The following is a 12877-nucleotide window of genomic DNA, read 5'->3' as shown; positions in this document are numbered from 1 at the left end:
CACTGGAAGTGATGTGGATGAGGTATATTTCCCTGTCAAACAAAATAAACAACGATGGATGGATGGATGGTTTTCAGTTTAACTTCAACATGGAGATTATGTCTACTTGTTTCTTTCTTTGCATATTAGCTACTCAAAAAAAACTTTACAATGTTGGTGACATTTTTGTTGGGTCTTGGAGTGGAAGGGTCACTTCGACACCGGCTCATAGACAGTCTGGTGTTATGTGGGTAAAAAAGCTCACCCAGGGCTTTTAAAAACATTTAATTTAGCATTGATAGGCTTAACTAATGAAGACATTTCAATGAAAACTGGTGAGAATGGTATAAGAGGCTGAAAAACAATGCTGGCATGGTAATGGTGGAGCTGGATAAAGAGGCTGAGCCATAAAAAACAAAAATAATATAGGACAGAACATTTACACTAATTTTCACATTTGATGAAACAATATTGTACTGGGGTGGATCTGGAAAAAAAACAACATATGGTTCTGAATATGAGACAGTATTTATTTTTTGTGGAAATACATCTCGTAATGGAGTCATCTTTTATTCAGGGTCTAGACTCTAGACTTTTACATGTCAATACATCCACAGCAGTGGGTGGAGCCAAACAGCTGTAAAACAAGTGTGCCTCACTGTACTGAAGCTAACTTGCCATGGAAACAGCTGGATCTAATCTAAATGTTATTGGTAAATGTTGTGTTTTTATCACTATGTACATTGCTAGGTTCTTGGTAGATGTTTGTTATTGTCTTAGAAATAAAACCCATGAAAGTGCTGCAATGAAGTGCTTTACAGCATAACAATAGTGCTTTTCTCTCAGGGATAAAACAAAACAATACAAATAAACAAAGGGTGTGTATACATATGTCCTATACAAGTGAAACATTATAATGCAAACTTTACACTCATGCTTGTCAATGCAGCAGAGTCATCAAACAACTCCCAAGTACCCAAGAAATATGGGGCAACAGAGCGTAATGTTAGAAAATTGCTAAACCCAAAAAGATAGTCTGAAAAAATGCTAACAGCCAGAAAAGGTTACCATGGTCCTACAAGCAGACACCTCCCAGACCTAGACAGGCAAATGTCTTAGTACATGAATGAAAAAACAGGAAACGAATAAAATTTTTTCCTTATTATTTTCTAATAATAGCATTAAAAAAAGGTTTGATCTTCAGAAAGTCTTTGTCCAAAAGTATGTATTGCAAAGTGTGTGTGTGTGTGTGTGTGTGTGTGTGTGTGTATTAATTAATTAATTAATTAATTCATTCATTCATTCATTCATTCTAGTATTCATAATTATGCTGTAAAGAAATTAAAATTGCCAGATGAGTGTGTTTTGGGCCTTGGAAGAGGAATGCAGAACACTGCACATGTAATCCACTGACATTTTCCATTTTATCCATCTTATACACTTAAACTTATGGCTGCAAGTTCAGTTACATAGCCTAAAAGCCCCACACTTCTCTGGCTGTGCAGGTGGAAACCAACTTTAAGTCTGAAATAACTTTTTAAACTTTTGTGACATATGACACAGAAATGTCTCTTGTTTTAAGGCAGAGGGGTGTGTAAGCAGCTGTTTTCCATTTAAAGCAACAGGCACAGAAACGGGTTACTTCTTACAGACCCCCTTTTTATAATGATTCCCTTAGTGTTTGTGTGATACTTGCTTCTGCAAACTTTGACATGTTTTTTTTTTTTTAACAGTGTTAATACACCTGGTGACTTACGTCCACCTACTTAAAAGGTGCATAATATGACCCCTTTAAGTGCAAATAAAACAAAACTTACTTTTGATTGCCAAAGCTGCAAAATGAGAAATTGTATTTTCCTATTCTGTCATCACTTTTGTTTTTTAATTGTTATTTGTTAATCTGCCATGTGAAGATTTACACTGAAAATAAACTGTGTGCGCAATCTGGTTTGATGAGTGAAGTCATTTGCATTCTCAGTTCTTGTGAAGCGAACTGCTGCTCAGGTATAACGGGCTCTTTGTGAAGCCACTTTGACAGTGTGATTGTATGTAACAGGGATGCAAAGTCTGCATTTAACAGAAGCGACAAACGCTCTGCTAAAAAAGCGACACACTAACTTCGGCTGTAGCTAATTTACATTTTGGACCGATGTTGTTAGTTGATGAATTTGTAATTGCTGGGAGACCGGAACAAACTAGGTATTACTAATGATTGCTGAATGTATACTCAAGAAGGGTTTTTATTTATTCATTTTTTTAATGCATAAAAGCTCCACTGTCATTTCATGCTAGATTGCAAAGGTCAAAGGCCACTGACACAATAATATAAGCAACAAACTGCTTGATGACCTCATGCATACTGTTTCTTCATAGTGAGGCTGCAGACCGAAATCTAAAAAAGTCAGTGAGCTATAGCGGTTGGTATGATGTCGTGAAGCTCAAACTCTTTAAGGTGATATGCATGACTGCATGAAAGCATTAATTTCATATTGCTGTTGCTTGCTGAGCTGTTATAATTTAGGAGAGAGACACATTTAAACTGCTGCTGCTGTCTTCCAAATAGTGTTTGATTGACAATATATATATACAGTATAATTAAGCAGAACAGTCTTGCAGTAAAGGGTGGTGTAGGGCGTTCTGTACCACTGAGGGCAGGAGCTGATCACTCAGGACTGGGTAATGACTGATAAGATATCACAGAGGCCACAGACCCTAAAACATCCACCTGCTGCTCCCATCACCACTCACACATTCTCTGTCAGTTAGTCAGCAAGGGTCACAACATGCACTTTAGCCATGTGCACCACAAAACACATCTTACAACACAGTGAGGTCCCTGGAATCACACACGTAAGGGAACATTAGTCAGAGATTCAGTTAAGTGAACAGCTCACGTGTATATTTAAATAACGAAGAAATTACAGTGCTGAACAATGGTATAATTTATAAAAATGTGTTAAAATACTTTTCATATTAAAATGAGAGAGCCCATAAGTTCACCAAAGTCCAGCCACAGGCAAATGTTGCACCATTCACAGTTTCTCCACTCGCATCCACAGAAACCTACAATTCTTTCAGAGCTGTCATGGATGTCTTGGTGACTTCCCTCGTTAGCCTCCTTCCAACATGATACCTCAAGAATTGACAAGTGCCTACTTGACTCAGATTTATTGTACAGTACCATTTCTGGATCAGTAATTTGTTAAATATATCATATAGCAGATGAAAACACTGATATTTGAGAAGTGAAATGAAGTCTCTAGTATTTACAGAAAATGTGCAATAATTATTTAAACAAAATTGGGCAGGTGCATAAATTTGGGCACCCTTGTCATTTTATTGATTTGAATACATTCAGCACTAATTATTGGAACACAAAATGGTTTGGTAAGCTAACTGACCCTTGACCTCCTTATACAGGTGAATCCAAACATGAGAAAGGGTATTTAAGGTGGCCATTTGCAAATGTTTCTCCTTTTTGCATCTCTTCTAATGAGTGGCAACACGGGTGCCTCTAAACAACTCTCAAATGACCTGAAAACAAAGAATGTTCAACATCATGGTTTAGGGGAAGGATACAAAAAGCTATCTCAGAGATTTCAGCTGTCAGTTTCCACTGTGAGGAAATGGAAGACTGCAGGCACAGTACTAGTTAATGCCTGAAGTGGCAGGCCAAGAAAAATCTCAGATAAGCTAAAGCAAAGGATGGTGAGAACAGTCATAGTCAACCCACAGACCTGCTCCAAAGACCTACAACATGATCTCACTGCAGATAGTGTCCCTGTGCATTGATCAACTATACAGCACACTTTGCACAAAGAGATGCTACATGATGCTATCATGCAGAGGAAGCCTTTTCTGTGTACACACCACAAACAGAGTAACTTGAGGTATGCTAAAGCACATTTAGACAAGCCAGCTTCATTTTGGAATAAGGTGCTGTGGACTGATGAAACTAAAATTGAGTTATTTGGACATAACAAGAGTGGTATGCATGGCAGAAAAAGAACACAGCATTCCAAGAAAACACTTGCTACCTACAGTAAAATTTGGAGGTGGTTCCATCATGCTGTGTGGCTGTATGGCCAGTGCAGGTACTGGGAATCTTATTAAAGTTGAGAGTCACATGGATTCCAGTCAATACCAGCAGATTATTGAGAACAATGTTTATGAATCAGTGACAAAGTTGAAGCTGTGCCGGGGCTGGATCTTTCAACAAGACAACGACCCTAAACACTGCTTAAAATCTACTAAGGCATTCATGCAGAGGAACAAGTACAATGTTCTGGAATGGCCATCTCAGTCCCCAGACCTGAATATTAATGAAAATCTGTGGTGTGATTTTAAGTGGGCTGTCCATGTTCGGAAACCAACAAACCTGAGATGTTTTGTAAAGAAGAATGGACCAAAATACTTTCAGCCAGAATCCAGACTCTCATTGGAAGCTATAGGAAGCATTTAGAGGCTGTTATTTCTGCAAAAGGAGGATCTACTAAATATTGATGTATTTGTTCTGTTGGGATGCCCAAATTTATGCACCTGCCTAATTTTGTTTAAAGAATTATTGCACACTTTCTGTAAATCATATAAACTTCATTTCACTTCTCAAATATCACTGCGTTTGACTGCTATAAGATATATTTAACTGAAATTGCTGATCCAAACAACCAATGATTTATAAAGTAAAATCATGATAATCATCAGGGGTGCCCAAACGTTTACATACCAGTGTGTGTGTGTGTGTGTGTATATATATATATATATATATATATATATATATATATATATATATATATATATATATATATATATATATATATATTACAGTAATATCCACATAGGAAAAGAAAACACTTTGTAACATAAAATACTGAGGTGCTCTGGAGAGTGCGTCCATAAGTTATGTATGTATTTTATCTGCTGGGACCGCCAGCTACGCTCTGGGGAAATGACAACAAATGACAGGGATAGATTAGCAACCACAGCTCTTTCCCAGATCACTCACACGGCCATCCGTTAGTGGCCTTCTCTCAGACCTTTTTTCCTTTCAGCCTGCTTACCCTCTGCAGCATTAAACTCTCTGTGTTTGGTGTATAACTTGTACTACAAACATTCAGAGAATTCATCGTCTTGGCCGTAGCCATCTCCACATACACATACATGGGTGGATGAATATTGCAAACACACAGGAGCAGCAATGGAAGATTAATGAGTTCATCATAAGAAACCACATTCGAAAGAAATGAAAATTAGCTGGTAATTACTTAATTAAAAATAGGCTTGTTGTACATATCATGATTATGTAAAAAAACAAGGTTTACTGGTCAGTCACAATACACCATAAATATAGAAGATGTTGATCATAAACATAAATAACTAATCACTAATCAGTGGTAGCCACGAGAAATGGAAATTACTGCTTCACACCACCAAATGATGTCATATAAAAATATTAAATAATTAAACAAACATTTTTCACTGGATTGAGGAAAGCAGATGTTTGCTTCCACATGCAAGCTTTGTGGCTCTACCACTGCTCAGAGCTGTGCCGCTCGCCCTCCACATGGCGTCAACTCCAGTGTTGACACAGAACCATTTCTGACCCGCTGCTGTCAACTTCCTGTTCCGAGAAGAATCAGCTGTCTAATTTTAGGGAAAAATATCAAATGACACTGATCTATTTAGGTGTCATATAAAACAAATAATAAATATTTTCAGTTCACACAATGGAAAGAATTTTTTTTATTCATTGAAAGATTTAAAATTCTATCTTTCAACTCATCAAAATATTCTTAACACTGCACTCATAAACTTTCATTATTTTTAAACTATGTTGGGCTGAGTCAGAAGTGCTGAGACACAAAGTGGAAAAGTGTGCTGTGGTCTGATGAGTCCACATTTAAAATTGTTTTGGAAATCATGGACATCGTGTCCTCCGGACAAAAGAGACCATCCAGATTGTTATGCTGCATTTACACATAACGACAACAAGTCACAAATGCCACGAAGTACACATTCTTGGCCGCTGATCACGAATGTGATTATTCGGGGCAGAGGCGTCTTCACCCTGTAAATTTTCATCCCCAAAACTAACACCTGCATCAAATCAGATCTGCTCGTTGGTCTGCATCTAAAAAGGAGTGATTACACCTTGGAGAGCTGTTGCACCAAGTGGACTGACATGAATCAAACTCTTAAAAGAGGGTAAATCATCACGCAATGTTGCAAAAGATGTTGGTTGTTCACAGTCAGCTGTGTCTAAACTCTGGACCAAATACAAACAACATGGGAAGGTTGTTAAAGGCAAACATACTGGTAGACCAAGGAAGACATCAAAGCGTCAAGACAGAAAACTTACAGCAATATGTCTCAAAAATCGAAAATGCACAACAAAACAAATGAAGAACGAATGGGAGGAAACTGGAGTCAATGTCTGTGACCGAACTGTAAGAAACCGCCTAAAGGAAATGGGATTTACATACAGAAAACTAAACGAAAGCCATCATTAACACCTAAACAGAAAAAAAACAAGGTTACAATGGGCTAAGGAAAAGCAATCGTGGACTGTGGATGACTGGATGAAAGTCATATTCAGTGATGAATCTCGAATCTGCATTGGGCAAGGTGATGATGCTGGAACTTTTGTTTGGTGCCGTTCCAATGAGATTTATAAAGATGACTAACTGAAGAGAACATGTAAATTTCCACAGTCATTGATGATATGGGCAGTGGCGGTCCTAGAGTGATTTACTCCCCGGGCGAAACCCCCTGCGTGCGCCCCCCCCCCGTGCACACTAACTTGGCCACCACCTCCGCCCCACCACCCATGAAAACACTAACTTCGTCCAGAACACCCACAATCCCACAAATTAACTCACAACAGCTATTTTCAAGAACAAATTTCCAGTTTTAATGACTACTGCAATAACAAACACAAAGAAATTGGCACATTCTAATGTGTCATCATCCATGGACTTATCTGCAATGATCATCTCAAAAGTTTGCAGGAGGGCATCATAATTGTTTGCCCCAGTGCTCACTATCCGTGATGTGAAATTCCATCGAGTAGGAGCATTTCTGGGCAACCTTGAGCAGCCTGCAGACTCAAGAAAAGACATCCTTTTTGTGGATTTTGAGAAAAATGTGGCAAACCCAGAGAATGATGCAAAAAATATTCTGCACTCAGATAAACATTTAGCCCCCTGAGACAGAACCAGATTCAGTCTGTGTGCATAGCAATGCACAAACATTGCACTGGGGGCTGTTGCTTTAACTTTGGCCTGCAAACCATTGAGAGCTGAAGCCATGACAGCAGCCATGGCTTCTTTGTAAGGAAGACGATCAAATGGCTTCGCCAAAATCCGGTCCATAACATTCAAATTGTCTGCCATTATGTGCAGCTTGCTACCTAGCTAGCTCGCTAGCTGGGACTGGCGCGAGGCTAGTGTGAAGTTTGTCCGCCTGTGAGTGCTTTGTGACGGTGGAGGAGCTCAGCAGCACCCGCTGCTCGGTAGGGACAGAAATTGCGATAGAAGTCAGAAAGAGTGATAGAAGTCAGTCTCCAAACACAAGCAGCTACAAAAAAAACACCAGAAATAGAAGCTCGAATTGAGTGATTCCATATTTTTTCCCTCTGCTTGGTCTAAAAAAGTAAGCGTTACTGACTGCCACAATTTTTTTTCCTGATTTCTTATAGTGTTTCTTAAAGCCAGAAAGTTGCCATTTGAAATGACTTTAGTTTTGTGTCATGTCTGTGATCTGCTTTTTTTCTACAAAATTAAACAACTGAATGAACATCCTCTGAGGCCGGTGATTCCATAATTTTTGCCAGGGGTTGTAGTGTTCCGCGCTATTGCGCATAACAGCGCGTTAAGTTCTGTCACATTGTGAACGAGGTGAATTGTCTCCAAACACATATGGAAAGCCATCCATGCCACAATGACGCCACTTTCAGTCACGTTTCCCCAAAAATAACGCTGTAAAAAATGCCGTTTTATCAGTTATTACGGCGCTTTTTACGCCGTAATTAAAGACGACGCCGTTAAATGCGCCGTAATTTGTCAATCAATACGCCGTTTTTACGCCGCAATGGAGCCCTTAAAAAACGCTGTTCCGATGCACACAACGTGCACTTCACGACGCGCGTATTTTACAGCGTTTGTACAGTATGATAATTATCTCCAGCCCCCTTTTTTCTCAGCCACTGAACTTGAAGTGTTTGTGTCCAATCGCTGATCAAGACAAGCAGACAGAATCAGTCCAGCACAGATCTCTTTGTGGCAAAGTTTGCTCCAACTTACCTCTTGTGTAGTTTAACATCGGCCAATATTCGGGGGGTTAGGCCGGAAAATAGCTCATACATTTACTTCCTCTTTTACATATCGTTTCGTTTTATTTTATTTTATTTTTTTTTAATAAATACATTTCTGTCTTTCTTGAGTTTAGGTATTTTATGTCCCCACTGTTTAACTATATCTGTAGTGTAGCAGTAAAGTGCTTGTCTTTTAGTTAGAACCTTGCAGGTTCAAATCCCGTCACCAATTTTTAGTTTTTTTAGTTTTTTGTTTAATATATATATAATTTAACTAAAATACTCCTATTAAGATTAAGAACATCTTTTCCAAGAACGTCCTGGTCAAGATAAACAGCAGCAAATACAAAGCACAGTTACACACTTACACAGACACAAACAAAAGGCAAATAAAAAGATTATAAAAATTTAAATTACAAGCATACTGTAAAAGCAAGTGCATATTATGGAGCTGGACTCAGGCGCTCTCAATTTGGATTTAAAAGCGCTTAGTGAAATTAATACTGGATCTTCTGGTGGCCAGAGCAGGCCACCCCTGAGAGTATAACCGACAGTGGGGTGTCAACACTTTGTAGGAATAATTTTACAATTTTGGTATCTACAGTTGCAGAAACTCGTTTTTTTTTTTTCTCTTTTGTAGGCTCTTCTTCAAAATTTTAAAAGTATTCATGTAAGGTTTGATATAAATATTTGAAACCAACCTGGTATATTTGTTTTTGTGTTCATCCTGTAGTTTTCGTACTAAGGGCATTTCATTCTTTTCTGCTGTGAGGTTAAAAAGACATGCAAGAGGCTTCACTACAAATTGGTACTATGATGGAAATTTTGAAATGTTATTAAATCTCTCTCGGTGAGTAAAAAGCTCTCAGGTTCTACCTACTTATGTTTTAAAGGATACTGTTCCTGTCTATGATAGGATGTAGATGTTGAATTGTTTTAACAAACATTTTATATCGTCTGGCTCTTTGTTTGACTCTGTGGGATCTGTTGCTGTGAAATCTTGCAAGGCCTCCTAATGTCCGCTGGTCAACCTTTCAAAATTGTACCTTTCTCGGTTCAGGAAGTTCATAAAGTGTCTTAAAGCTCTACTCGTACATCATAGATCCTTACTTTTGAAGCTGGCAACTGATTTTGTATTGCATGGCTACAATTCCTCTCCATTACCCATGCATACAACATACATGCATACATGCCACCCCCCCCCCAAAAAAGTCAAATTCTGCCACCAAGGTATCTTTTGAGCACACAAACAGTAGGGATGCAATAAATACTATAAATATTGGAATACATTGCAACCATGTCAGTAAACAAGACTGCAGAAACCTGTGTGTACTGTCAATTTTTGCTCTCACCTACCTGCAATTAAGATATGAAATTCTTGGACTGTACGTGGTGCCACTCAACTAACCAGTACTACTGGATCGATCCTGTTGGATGTTGTTCACAGAGACTGACATATTGACAGACAAAAAAAAAAAAAAAAAAATCTAAATTTTATTAAAGAAATTACACCTTGCATTAGCTAACAAATGCTATTTTAACATTTTATGTATCTTTCAACAACTTTATACAACATCCAGTGACTATCTTATCAACAGTAATTATCAATATCCAGTGATTATCTTATCAACAGTAATTATCAACAGCCAAGATTCTCTTGTCAAAACGAAGTAAGATATGTTACTCTATGTTTGTAATCACTGCATTTTTCACCTGTAACTCACTGTGCAGCACAGTTTACATCGCAGACTCTTACAACTTCACATATAGCAGTCCGAGCAAGATACCTTTCAGCACATAACAGGACCAAACTCAAGGTCAAAGGTCATGGTCAAATTCTAAATTCAACCAGACAACTTTCCTGGTCAACATTTTTCTAAGTGTGCCTCCAAATTTGGCATGAAAACAGTGAATGGCCTTGTCCATAAGCCATTACTTGGGATGAGTGATCAACCTGGACCATCAGGGTTTACTTAAGGTCAAAGGTGATGTAAACTCGGTGACATTTCAGATTACAGTGAAACATGTCATGTAATACACAAAATCAAAAGGGCTTGATGAGAGGATCCAGAAAATATCAATCTTTGAAAGTTATAGTAGAGAAGCTTGAATCTTTGACTGGACCGGGTTGCTTGACGCGAGGATGTTTCGCTTCAAATCGCAGAAGCTTCTCAGCTAAAATTCTTGCTCTAGTAGTCTGACTACTGTCTGACTCTTGTCTCTACAAGAGTCAGACAATCCAGTCGAAGATTCAAGCTTCTCTACTATGGAAACCACCTGGACAGCTGAGAGCCTACACAAAAACTTTGAAAGTTATGGCATCATCATGATAAAACCTGAAAAGTTAAAAAACATTTTAAAGGTGTGGAAAAACCATGAAAGTCATCAATGCAGACTCTTGCAATGTCACATAGGGCAGCAGCTCAAGCAAAGCCGCCCAGACCTCCCGATCCACACCCACCTCCCCCTGCTCCTCCGGGGGAACCCCAAGGCGTTCCCAAGCCAGCCGAGAGATGTAGTCCCTCCAGCGTGTCCTGGGTCTTCCCCGGGGCCTCCTCCCAATGGGACGTGCCCGGAACACCTCTCCAGTGAGGCGTCCAGGGGGCATCCGGAAAAGATGCCAGAGCCACCTCAACTGACTCCTTTCGACGTGGAGGAGCAGCGGCTCGACTCCAAGCTCCTCCAGAGTGACTGAGCTCCTCACCCTATCTCCAAGGGATTTTCATAATAATTGTAAAATTATTCCTACAAAGTGTTGACACCCCACTGTCGGTTATACTCTCAGGGGTGGCCTGCTCTGGCCACCAGAAGATCCAGTATTAATTTCACTAAGCGCTTTTAAATCCAAATTGAGAGCGCCTGAGTCCAGCTCCATAATATGCACTTGCTTTTACAGTATGCTTGTAATTTAAATTTTTATGATCTTTTTATTTGCCTTTTGTTTGTGTCTGTGTAAGCGTGTAACTGTGCTTTGTATTTGCTGCTGTTTATCTTGACCAGGACGTTCTTGGAAAAGATGTTCTTAATCTTAATGGGAGTATTTTAGTAAAATTATATATATATATATATATATATATATATAGTCACAGGATTTGAACCTGCAAGGTTCTAACTAAAAGACAAGCACTTTACTGCTACACTACAGATATAGTTAAACACTAGGGACATAAAATACCTAAACTCAAGAAAGACAGAAACATATTTATTAAAAAAATAAAAAATAAAACGAAACGATATGTAAAAGAGGAAGTAAATGTATGAGCTATTTTCCGGCCTAACCCCCCGAATATTGGCCGATGTTAAACTACACAAGAGGTAAGTTGGAGCAAACTTTGCCACAAAGAGATCTGTGCTGGACTGATTCTGTCTGCTTGTCTTGATCAGCGATTGGACACAAACACTTCAAGTTCAGTGGCTGAGAAAAAAGGGGGCTGGAGATAATTATCATACTGTACAAACGCTGTAAAATACGCGCGTCGTGAAGTGCACGTTGTGTGCATCGGAACAGCGTTTTTTACGGCGTTTTTTTTAAGGGCTCCATTGCGGCGTACAAAAAAAACGGCGTATTGATTGACAAATTATGGCGCATTTAACGGCGTCGTCTTTAATTATGGCGTAAAAAGCGCCGTAATAACTGGTAAAACGGCGTTTTTTACGGCGTTTTTTTGGTGAAATGCGACTGAAAGTGGCGTCATTGTGGCATGGATGGCTTTCCATAGAACCACTACAAACGTTGTCACGTTCTATTAAGGATCAATACTCATCAAGACAGATCAACACACTCAGTTGCGACCTCCACGACGTGAGGCTAAATGAGGGTGGTGTGTGACATTTGTGGAAGATTTTTTGACAGGCAAAAACATGCTCCATGAATATCAAGAATATCACGCACCAACACGCACTATTAAGAAACCTATTCAGATGCGTTAAGTCACATTAAGAATGTCAGGAATGTGTCACGAATGACAAAAAATGACATTCATAACGTGTCTTGGTTGTGTGTAAACGCACCTTTACCAGCGCAAAGTTCAAAAGCCAGCATCTGTGATGATATAGGGGTGTGTTAGTGCCCATGGCATGGGCAACTTACACATCTGTGATGATATGGGGGGGTGTTAGTGCCCATGGCATGGGCAACTTACACATCTGTGATGATATGGGGGTGTGTTAGTGCCCATGGCATGGGCAACTTACACATCTGTGATGATATGGGGGTGTGTTAGTGCCCATGGCATGGGCAACTTACACATCTGTGATGATATGGGGGTGTGTTAGTGCCCATGGCATGGGCAACTTACACATCTGTGATGATATGGGGGTGTGTTAGTGCCCATGGCATGGGCAACTTACACATCTGTGATGATATGGGGGTGTGTTAGTGCCCATGGCATGGGCAACTTACACATCTGTGATGATATGGGGGTGTGTTAGTGCCCATGGCATGGGCAACTTACACATCTGTGATGATATGGGGGTGTGTTAGTACCCATGGCATGGGCAACTTACACATCTGTGATGGCACCATCAATGCTGAAAGGTACATCCAGATTTTGGAGCAACACATGCTGCCATCCAAGCAACGTCTTT

The sequence above is a fragment of the Thalassophryne amazonica genome, chromosome 3 (genome assembly GCF_902500255.1).
Source record: "Thalassophryne amazonica chromosome 3, fThaAma1.1, whole genome shotgun sequence".
In the NCBI taxonomy this organism is placed as follows: domain Eukaryota; kingdom Metazoa; phylum Chordata; class Actinopteri; order Batrachoidiformes; family Batrachoididae; genus Thalassophryne; species Thalassophryne amazonica.
Note: the sequence above shows the minus strand (reverse complement) of the source record.